This window comes from Martes martes (assembly GCF_963455335.1).
Source record: "Martes martes genome assembly, chromosome: 16".
NCBI classification, from domain to species: domain Eukaryota; kingdom Metazoa; phylum Chordata; class Mammalia; order Carnivora; family Mustelidae; genus Martes; species Martes martes.
Genome location: NC_137904.1, coordinates 18251516 through 18262814, shown reverse-complemented (window position 1 = coordinate 18262814; position 11299 = coordinate 18251516). Strand labels below are relative to the sequence as shown.

At 49.7% G+C, this 11299-nt stretch overlaps 1 pseudogene across 1 annotated transcript; it reads right to left on the bottom strand.

Annotated features, from left to right (window-relative positions):
- Window positions 1-421: 421 nt before the first annotated feature.
- Window positions 422-9654, bottom strand: LOC308357135 (glucose-induced degradation protein 4 homolog; annotated as a pseudogene). The gene is made up of 4 exons: window positions 9560-9654; window positions 9043-9495; window positions 3291-3350; window positions 422-557 (listed from the first exon to the last, which is right to left on the bottom strand). The product of its transcript is annotated as a glucose-induced degradation protein 4 homolog (transcript).
- Between the last annotated feature and the right edge of the window lie 1645 nt (window positions 9655-11299).

The window sequence follows — 11299 nt, the reverse complement described above, 5'->3', positions numbered from 1 at the left end:
ATTCTGCTTATTTCTTCCATTTGTATCTTCCTTTCCCCAAATTATTTTATAAGGTCTGTCTGATCTATTGATCAGAGATCAACACTCTATGTCAGAAACATCCTAATAGAATCTGTATTCTTAATATTTCTAGTAATGTTCTAAAAATAAAACCAAAACAATGTACCCATAAGCATCATTAGAGAATCACAAACTTATGACAGTTCTCTGTTCACATAATATGTGCACATACATGTATACTATATATGCATATTCTTAGAAAAACAAGAATATAAAATGCACATACAAATTGAGAAATAAACCAGGAAGATAGTTTACAAAGAAGGAATTGTTCATATCCATTAAAATTGTACAGGTTTTCATAAATTTCCAGTTGGCCTATTAGCAAATTGGAGGTTTTTTTGAATGACTAATTATCTCCTTGGAAAGTATATATCTCTTCTAGCCTCCAAAGGTGACAGGGCCAAACCAGGGAATATCATTAGTTGAATGGTATTAACGAGTTCCGAGTTCCAAGGTTGGAAAGTGAACTATAGAGAGCTCCAGATGTGGAATTCCTGAAAAGTCAGAGAAACAAGTTCAACAAAAGAGCAACTGGCAAGGGATGGAATGTCTTTAATGTCTTAAAATTTGTTCATTACATATATGATGTCTTTAAATATGCAGGTTTTGTTGTGCTAAAAAAAAAGTTCCCTTTTATGCCTAGTGTTTTCAAAGTTTGTAATCTATGCAAAATTTGAAGTTTATAAAATGTTGGCATGGGGCCTGTGGGTGGCTTGGTAGGTTAACCATCTATCCGCCTTTGGCTCAGGTCATGATTTGGGAGTCTTGGGATGGAGCCCCATGTAGAGCTCCCTGCTCAAGGAAGTCTGCTTCTCCTACTCCTCTGCCCCTCTCCCCACTTGTGCTTTTTCTCTCTTTCTCTCAAATAAAATCTTTTTAAAAATGTTATGACATCTACCAAGATACACACACACACACACACACACACACACACACATATACATATTATATATATTAGCACAGTGAAACATTGCATGATACTCTAATGATAAATCATTCTTGAATATTTGGATTAGATCTTTCTTTAACGTAATGTGTTACTGTCATGTGCTTTACATAGTAAACATACTGTTGAATTTATATGATTTTACTGACCTTTTCCTTTATTACAAGTTTTTGGATTACCTTTACACTGTTGGACTGATTTCATTGTATAGGCTATCTCAAATCAGTTTTCGGGTCAGGTGGGGTAAAATAATCACACATTTATGGCAACGGAAGCATAAACAGAAGAGCAACTTTCTCATGCTTCCATCAATGAGAAAATAGTTATATTTTTATATATACATAAATATACACATTTATGTAATTATGTATATATTTGTACTCATATGAGATGTTACTATCAGTATATTGAGCAGTGATTCTTTTTTTTAAAACATATTATTTATTTATTTGACAGAGATCACAAGTAGGCAGAGAGAGAGGGGGAAGCAGGGGGAAGCAGAGAGCCCCATGTGGGGCTTGAGTCCAAGATCCTGAGATCATGACCTGAGCCAAAGGCAGAAGCTTAACCCACTGAGCCACCCAGGCAACCCTCCAGCAATGATTCTTAACCACTCCTTAGGGCATGCCTCCCTGTTCTACTGATATGACTCATGATCACCGAGTAAGAACAGCAAAGGCAACGACATACAAAGTTGAGAAGAACTGGCTTCAAGGGAATTGCTCTTCAGGATTAATATTATTTATATTTTATATATATAGGGGCACCTGGGTGGCTCAGTGGGTTAAAGCCTCTGCCTTCAGCTCAGGTCACGATCCCGGGGTCCTGGGATCAAGTCCCACATCGGGCTCTCTGCTCGGTGGGGAGACTGCTTCCTCCTCTCTCTCCCTGCCTGCCTCTCTGCCTACTTGCGATCTCTCTCTGTCAAATAAACAAAATCTAAAAATAAATAAACAAACAAATAAATAAAGGGGTGCCTGGGTGGCTTCATCAGTTAAGCATCTACTCAGGCCAGGTCAAACCTGCTCAACGAGGAGTCTGCTTCTCTCTCTCTCTCTGCCCATCCCCCTGTTCATGCTCTCTCTTGCTCTCTAATAGATAAAATCTTTAAATAAATAAATAAAATAAAAGTATAAACTAAGTCATGCTTATCTGTTTTAGGGAGATCTACTAAGAGACAAAGTTCTGGATCAGTTAGCACCTGACTTGAGATTTTTTTTTAAAGATTTTATTTATTTATTTGACAGACAGAGATCACAAGTAGGCAGAGAGGCAGGCAGAGAGAGAGGAAGGGAAGCAGGCTCCCTGCCTAGCAGACAGCCCGAGGTGGGGCTCGATCCCAGGACCCTGGGATCATGAGCCGAAGGCAGAGGCTTTAACCCACTGAGCCACCCAGGTGCCCCATATCCTCTCCTATCCTACTCTATTTACTATCCCAGTCTAGTTGACACGCACCATCACACGGGTTGTGGGTCCGTGTGGTGATTTGACAATGCTAAACCTTGTGCTGTGTTCACCACAACAGTAGCAGAGCAGTTATTTTTCATTCTCATTTTATAGATGAGGAAAGAGAAACGAAAGCTCATGGCACCAGCAAGGGGCAGAGAAAGGACATCCCTCCAGGCCTTCCCAAGGCTCGGTGGAGCTGGGCTGTGGAGACAGGGAGGACTGGTCAGGCCCCCCCCACGGCAGCCAGGTCAGACCCAGGCCCTCATGGAGGAGTTAGGCGGCTGGGCTCCGTCCCCTCCTTCTCTTCCTGCTGACTCACTAGCAGGGAAAGAATGGATGCTCTTTCTTGCTCTCCATATTCCCAGGAGTTCTGAGATTTTAAAAGTTTGGTGCAGAGAAAGGAAAAACCCTCTACATTTCCCTAGTAGCTCCTTGGGTTAGGATCTGGGCGATCCCCTGACATTGTTCCAGTGAGCGAAGGGGTTTAGGGAATGTCGAAGACCTCAGGCCTGGATGGATTAATGCATAGCTCAGAAACCATTAAACTTAGGATGAGAGGTAGCCATATTCCGACTCTATTTTTTTCCCACCAAAGGATTAAGAAGAAAATCAATAGTGTTGGGAACACTGTGACTTCTTTGTAAACTTTAAAGATGTGTGCATCCGTACACTTTCCAACTGGACACATCAAAACTACATCCTTTGTGTGTGAAGTACAACTTCACAGGGAGCTTTAGTCGGGCCTCAGGGTCCACGCTCTTGGCCCTTCACACCGAGAAGGCCACGTGTGCGGCCCACTGTCTAGTTCTAGTTCATTTGAAGGAGTGCTTACCTCAGTAAGGCCTTTTATCTTCAGGTATCCACAAAGGTACGAGTTCCCCGTGTCCACATACTGGAAGGAAAGGACACACAGTCTGGTTACAAATGGAGGAACCCGGGGCACCTGGGTGGCTCAGTGGGTTAAGCCTCTGCCTTCGGCTCGGGTCATGATCTCAGGGTCCTGGGATCGAGTCCCGCATCGGGCTCTCTGCTTGGCAGGGAGCGTGCTTCTTCCTCTCTCTCTGCCTGCCTCTCTGCCTACCTGTGATCTCTCTGTGTCAAATAAATAAATAAAATCTTTAAAAAAAGAAAAAAAAAAACAAATGGAGGAACCCCTGGGACAAGCTGGGGATGCTGTGGAAATCCATGTGTCCTGGGGGCACAGGCCGGGTGGGCTAAGGGAGGTCTGGAGGTGGGTGCCCACCAAGCTGGGCCAGGGATCACCGGCCTTCAAGACCTTCGTGAGTCCGCCCTACCCATGGGCCTGTTCAGACCAAGCAAGCTGATCCCAGGACCCTCTCAACCTCCTCTTCTGAGTACCTTGAGACCTAAGTGCCTTTCTGGAGCAGCGAGCCCACGTACACAGGCCTCCTGCCGGTCTCAGGAGTGTATTCCTCCCCTACACTCACACTAAGCACAATCCTGCATTAGTTCTTTTTTTTTTTTTAAAGATTTTATTTAATTTATTTATAAATAAATAAATCTCTCTGACAAAGAGAGACACAGAGAGAGAGGGAACACAAGCAGGGGGAGTGGGAGAGGGAGAAGCAGGCTTCCTGCTGAGCAGGGAGCCCGATGGGGTGCTCGATCCCAGGACCCCGGGATCATGACCGGAGATGAAGGTTCAGAGGCTTAAGGACTGAGCCACCCGCGCGCCCCTGTACATTAGTTCTTTATGAAATGGGCAGCATATTCAGGAAAGACCTCATACGAAGACTTCTTGGGCAAACATTTCCGTTATGAACCAAAATGCTGACCCCCAGATCGGAATATATTATTGAGTGTTCACTCTGCCCATTTCATAGATGAGCACCTGTATTTCTTGGTGAAGAGTTGGGAGGCTACAATGAACAGGGGTAACAGGCGTGGGAGATGTTAAGGCTGCGTATCCACCACTTATGGGTTGCTGAGACACTGCAGGGTGCCTACCCAATAACCAATTTCCTACCTTTCAATGCTGCCAGGGCCCAGATCCTGTTCTGGCGCCCACCCTGGCCCCACAGGGCCTGGTCAGCCCTGACCCAAGGCAGACAGGTGCCCCTGTTCCCTCGTGAGTCATTAGTTTAGGGGTGAGTGACCCAACCAATCAGGTATGTGTGTCAGTCTCCTGGGGGCCTCTGGGAAAGATGCTGGCTTTTGAGGAGGCCCTCTTTCTTCCCCTGGAAGTGGCAGTACCTGTACGAGCGCCCAGGCCCTCGGCAGCCATCTAGAGACCATGAGGACAAACAGGCCGGGAAATGCCAGGGATGGCAGCGGAGAGACAGACAAGGGAATGAGGCCCCTGAATGACCAACCTGGAACCAAACCACCCCCGAGTTTCTTGTAATCAGAAGTGCTAGGTTCACTCATTCTTTAAATTATTTTGAGGTGGCTATGGTTTACTTACAGCTTAGGGCACCTGAACCGATACAATTCACCCAAACCTATACAGACTGGTCCCAAACAGGCAGATTTTCACATTTCATGATAACTTGGGCTCCCTTAAAAAGCAGACCCCTGGAAAGAAAGCAAACCCAAGTACAATGCCACTGGCACGCTGAGATTTTAATGTTAAGCGAGGTCTCATTTTAAGCAACTAGGAAAGTTTTGTGGTATTTTTCAGATTTGGAGACTTAACTACTTTCGTTTACACGGTAAATCAAATACTCCAGCAATCTTTAAAAACTGTAATGAGCACAGTCAGCCAGAGGAGGTCAGCACCAAAGCAAACGGGCTTCAATGAAGCTGAAATGCTCCCACAGTTTGGACCCTGTGACAAAGGTAGCCCATGTGAAAACTGCCAAAGCACTTGAGATATCCTCATCGGCTGGCCTTGGCCTTGGATGTGATCTAAGTGGTTGATCTGCACTAACGCGGTTCAGTGAAAGACTTTATTTAAAGGACACACAGCTCTAACCTGGGGCCTTAAATTTCATGTATGCAATTCTCACTGAATTCAATACACTTTGGGGTTTCACAGATGCTGGAAAGCTTATCAGGTGGCCAAGATACCTGCTAATAAGATTAAAAACCGAACTGGGAATTGGCTAACATTTTGCATGGATTATCACATGCTCAAGAATCAGAATTTCAGTCTGGCCTCCGTTCAACCATGTATCCCTCCCATTCAGCCCCAACTCATCTTGATGACAGTTGGTGAACTCAAACACAGTACAATGCAGAGACCTTACACCGAATGCCAGGCCAGTATCTCGATGAGAAAGATAACAAGGCAAATGTTTAGCAAGAACGTCTCACAGCACAGCTGTGTCCAACAGCTGCTCTTTCTAGTACCCGTTCCCTGTGACCCTGGCCTTCACTTTGGTCTTGGCTCCCTGCGTGGCAGAGGAGAAACAGAGTAGTTACAGTAACAACGGCAACAAGGGAAACCCAGCCAGAATCTCACGAAGGTTTGGGAAACTCTCTAAACTAGAATTAAGAGGAAAGAAAGAAGGAAGGAAGGAAGGAAGAAGGGCTCCAGAAAGCCCAAGAAAAGATGTGCAACATTGTTAGTCATTAAGGAGATTCCAATCAAAACCACAATGAGACACCACTTCACACCCACTAGCAGGACTGCGATCAAAGAGACAGGCAGTAAGTTGAAAGTGTCAGCAAGGCTGTGGGAAACTGGACCCTCATGCGGGGCTGGTGGGAATAAAAACTGGGCTAGGCACTTTGCAAATCGGCGTAGCAGCTCCTCGGAGTGGTAAGCACAGAGCTGCCATCGGACCCAGCATTTCACTCCCACGAGGAATGAAGATGTGTCCACATGAAAGCTCATAAAGCAATGTTCACTCCATCGTTAAATGGTTTCCAAAGTGGAAACCACCCAAATGTTCACCGACTGCTCGAAGGCTCAACAAAATGCTGTATATCCATACAACAGATTATCATGCAATGATAAAAAGGAACAAAGCACAGCCACATCCTATGACGCGGGCGAACGTTGAGGACATGACACTCGGCAACAGAAGCTAGACACAAAAGGTCCCATAGTGTATGACTCTACATACGTGAAATGGCCAGAATAAGCAAATCTTCAGGAACGTGATGGCTAGGAGGTGAGGTTTCTCTTCGGGGGGATGAAAGGGGGCTAAAATTAGGTTGCAGTGATGCTTACCCAACTCTGAGTACTCCAAAAACTACTGACCTGAACACCTTCAGTGGGCCAGTTGCGTAGGATGCGAACTGTATCTCAACAAAGCTGTTAGGAAACAAAGCAAGCAAGCAGGAAAGAGGCTGATGTATATTCTAAAAAGGCTGAGTCCAAGAAACTGGTCCTGGCTGAAAAACCAGGGTGATGATGGGCCAATTCACAGGCCACTGATGGTCTCAGTGACGGACAAAGAACTTACCAATCCAGATGTAGGGCGGCATTCCTGGGCACGACCACAGCTCCCACCAGCAGACATCCTACTGAGGCCTGAGCCGGGCTTCTGCTCTGGGCTCCCGTGAGACCAGTCAGTCCTGCACCAACTTAATCACCACTTCTATTGGGTCACAAGGACACGGGCACCCGACAGGATGTTGGAAACAACACACCAATGACAGAATCGGGGAGTTGCTGAAGAAGTCAAAGACCACTTCTCTTTGACACTTAGCGACCCTGCTGGTCTACCGCATCAGAAACTGTCAAAATAAACAATCGGCACAAATTCACGATCATTCCAAACACGACCCGCACCAAGGACCTCACTGCTAGAATTTTATGATGTTGCCCCCACAATAAAGAAAAAAGAGTCTTTACCTTTATACTAAATTCTCACATTTCAAGCAAAAGACAAGCGGGATCACCACGTGAGGCATATAATTATGAAGACTGAATGAATCAGTCACAACAGTTTTCCAGTTATAACAAATGCCACAGCTCACGTGAAAAAGTTAAGTTTATGGAGCAAAGATACAATTAACATGAAGAGGCAGTTTCCTCCACCGAAAAAAGATGAAACTATTGATTCCCCCAAAACAGTAAGAAAAAAGAGGTTAATGGTGCTCTACAGTTAGCAGAAAGAAAATGTATCTGCATTGTCTTTTGGGAGGGACACCCACTTGCTCAGAAGAGAGGCTGTCCAAAATTTACTATTTTTAAAGAGCCAAGGGCACATAAGGCAAAGACACATCTTAGGTTCTGTCCTCACTCATGGGAGCAGTAAGGTGGCACACTAGGTCCTCAGAGTTTCTGTAAAAGGCCTTTCAAGAGGGCAGATGGGGAGGGGCTTTAGGAGGTGGGGCCTCACACTAAGGAAAAAAGGGGCAAAGGGAGGAGGAAAGTGGATCCTGAGGCAGGCAAGGGTAGCTACACAGGAAGGGTTTTTGCGGGGAAGGGAGAGAAAAAGGAGTATAGACTACTGTTGATCTCTGCCTGGAGAAAAGAATGTCAAGTGTGTTCCTGTTTGCAAGAGAGGGGTGAGGTGCAGAAAAGGGCCAGAGTAGGTAAAGCTGTCACTCCAAAGCCACCAGGGGCTGGCACCAGTTATTTAGAAATCCAGGTCAAATTGAGGGGGGGTGGGGGGAGGTGTACATGGACAGCAAGGAAATACCATGTGAGAGATAATACGGGGTGAGTTCGATTTCCCAGCACATGGCTATCAGAGACCAGGAGGAAGCCCTGGTTGTGTAGATAAAAGAACACAGAAAGAGGGTCCCCTGGAGCCGAGGAGGAGGAAGATGAAGGTATGGGTTGGGGAAGCAAGCCGGGGAGACTGGGAGGGGACTGGAGGTGGCCAAAGAATGGAGGCAGGGAGCATGAGAAGCCTAGAGCGGGAGGCCTGGGGCTAGGGGCAGCTGGGTGCCTGGGCCAGGAAAAGACTGGGACAGCTGTGGGGGGAGGGAGGCCAGGAGGCAAGATCCCCACAGACTTGGAGGAGCTCCACTCAGCAGCACCCAGGATGTGAGTGCCTGGTCTTGAGGGAGTAATTACCAGAGGCTAGGAATCAGTTGTGGGCTGGGGGGCGCTCAGGGCTCAGGGGCTAATGGAGGGAGTGTGCGCCAGGTCGCCAGGTCCGAGGGGACTAACTAGGCTCTCCCAAGGAAGAAATCCTGGGAGGAGGGCCCCAGGGTTTGAGGATCCCTGGAACTTAGGAAAGGGGAGGGGAGGAGGACTGTCTCAGGTCTGAGATAATTTGACATGGGCCCAGCCTCGGGTAGGGTCCCCAGTCAGGAGAAACCAATGGAGGGCTCTTCAGCGTCTGAGAGGGACTGGAGGAGGGGGCGCTGATCTCGGGAGGAAAGGTCCTGGGGAGGAAGGACTCAGGTCTGAGGGTGGCCAGTCACGGGGCTGGGGGGGCCCTTCCTGATCCCAGGCAGGCCGGTCACCGGCTTCGAGTCTGGGACAGTGTTCAGGGTCTGCCAGGAGCTGCTCCCGACAGGCTCCGGTGTGAGGGGCAGGTCAGGGCTGGGGCTTGGAGAGTGTGAGACACCAGCTGGGCAGGTCCCGGGGGGTGAAGCGCCTGGTGCAGGAGGCCCTGCGGGGAGGGCCTGGTCCGCGGCGGCGGGCTCGAGAAGCCGGGGGCGGACACTGCCCGTGAGCACCGCGAGGAGGCCCGCGGGCCCGGCTCGGCGCACACCTGCAGCACCACCTCTACGTCCTACGAGTTCCCCTTGCTCTTCTGGCGGCCGCGGAACTGGAGCTGCTGTAGAGCAGGCTGGTGGCCACGCCGGGCTGCTGGGTGTTGATGGGCAGCGGCGGGATGAGCGAGGCCGCGAAAGCGGCCGAGGCACCGGCCGGCGGGTGGCGCGGGGCGGGGGGTGGGGGGGACTCAGTGTGGACCGGCATCGCGGGGTCTTCCGGAGCCAGGGCTGGGGGGAGGGGGAAAGGAACGGCCGCCGCCACGCGGGAGCCGAGGCGGGTGGCAGGGAGGGAGGGGCCGGGGCGCGCACGCGCGGGGTTGGGCCGGAGGGGGGACCACCCGCTCGCTGCCTGCGGACCAAGCGCTCCAGCAGACACCGGGACCCGGGGACCTGCGAGCAGGGCCCCCCCCCCTCCCCGCGTCCTGAGCTGAGTCCTCCTCCCCACTTGCCTTCGCACACACACCACCCTTTCGATTGGCTCAGGCGCACCGGGGGGGGAGGGAACAGGCTCACGCGGCGCTTCCACCCTTTAGCTGGCGGAGAACACACGTAGGGGGGTGCGCGAGAGGCCCTCTGGGACTTGTAGTCTTCTTCCCCAGGCACAGCATGGAGTGGGCGGGGCAAGGTGGGTTAGTGATACTGATTGACTGGGGGTGTGTGCAGGAGGCGAGCAGGAGCCACAGCTCGCGCTGGTGTCAGGCGGAAGATGGCGGTGTCCAGGGGAGGCAGAGGACTCTGGGGAGGTTGTGAGAGGTTTCCGTACAACCCCAGCCTGCGGCTTTGGGAATCCCTTCGTTCAGTTTCCTGCTCTCAGGTTTCCCGCCGGTTGTCCCCCAGGCTCTCGGGGGCGATGTGGAGGAGCTGCCTCCAGCTGCGGCGCCGGGAGCCTCCTCCTGAACCGGCCCGGGCTGCCCTCACCACCTCCGCCAGCCGGAGCCAAACCCACTGACCCCTGATCGGGCCTTCGCGCCCCCAACAGGTGAGGGAGGCCAGGGCACGTTCTCTTTGGGCCAGGGCCCGAGGCGGGCTAAGGTGGGCTGAGGGATTAGGCTGTGTAGGGCGGGGTCACCGAGGCAGGGCTCAGGCTCCTGAGGTTACTCAGTTCACCTGGATCCTGCCAGGGATTGGGAAAGATAGAAGGCCAGGCAAGGGCACGCATCGCCTCACTGCGTGAGACAGTAGTTGCCATTTGGCACGTGCAGTTTTTCTCAAAGCTTATGGGTTTCTTTTCCAATAAGGAAAGCAAATAGCGTTCTTTTTCTCAGACAGGGTAATTTGGGTTCTTAGATCAGGACTACACCAAGGTCACAGAGCAGACTCACAGGTTTGTGGAGGGCATCGGTCAGCCTGACCTTTTTCTGTGTACCCAAGGCTGGGCATCCTGGAACTGGGGCATTCAGTGGGTCTTCAGTCTTCCATCCTGGACAGTTTCTCTGCAGGTTCCCTGGCCCTCGGTCCCACTGTCCTATCACAGTCCCTGGCATTTCTCCTAAGGAGTTGATCCTGGTGCCTCCTTTCTCTCCTGACTGATAAGGCCTAGAAGAAAGTAGTAACACTTTCACTGATTCTGGGAAGAGGTTTTAGGGTAAGAGTGGGAATGACTCCCTTAAATGAGTGCAGAGTAGTAACACTCTTTAGTTAATTTTTCTGTGCTGAGAGCTGGAGGCATGGTGGTCTTCAAGGTAGGTGAGGTCCTACCTAATGAGCACTGTCATTATAGTCATTATAGCTCACTGCAGGTTATAATAGTCTGATTAAACAACAATGTATGATATGCTGTGATAAGGGAAATACAAAGAAACTGTGACAACATAAAGAAGCACCTACTCTCATCTTGGGGGTTTTGAGGGTCTGGAAAGGATCTTGGATGAAAGGACATTTCAGCTGAGTCTTTTTTTTAAAAACATTTTATTTATTTATTTGACAGAGACATAGCAAGAGAGGGAATGCAAGCAGGGCATGTTCGAGAGGGAGAAGCCGGCTCCCTGCTGAGCAGGGAGCCCGATGCAGGACCTGACCCCAGGTCAGTTGGTGACCTGAGCCGAAGGCAGATGCTCAGTGGCTGAGCCACCCAGCCGCCCCTCAGCTGAGTCTTGACAGGTAAGTTGGAGTTCAGTGGAGAGGAGGAGGAAGAGTGTTGGGTGGACAGAACAAGTTCAGAGGTGACAGCAGGGTGTGAGGGACCATGCTGTGACATTATTTACTTTAGAAAATCTAGAACTCTACAGATAGTTTGACATTGTGGCATAAGTA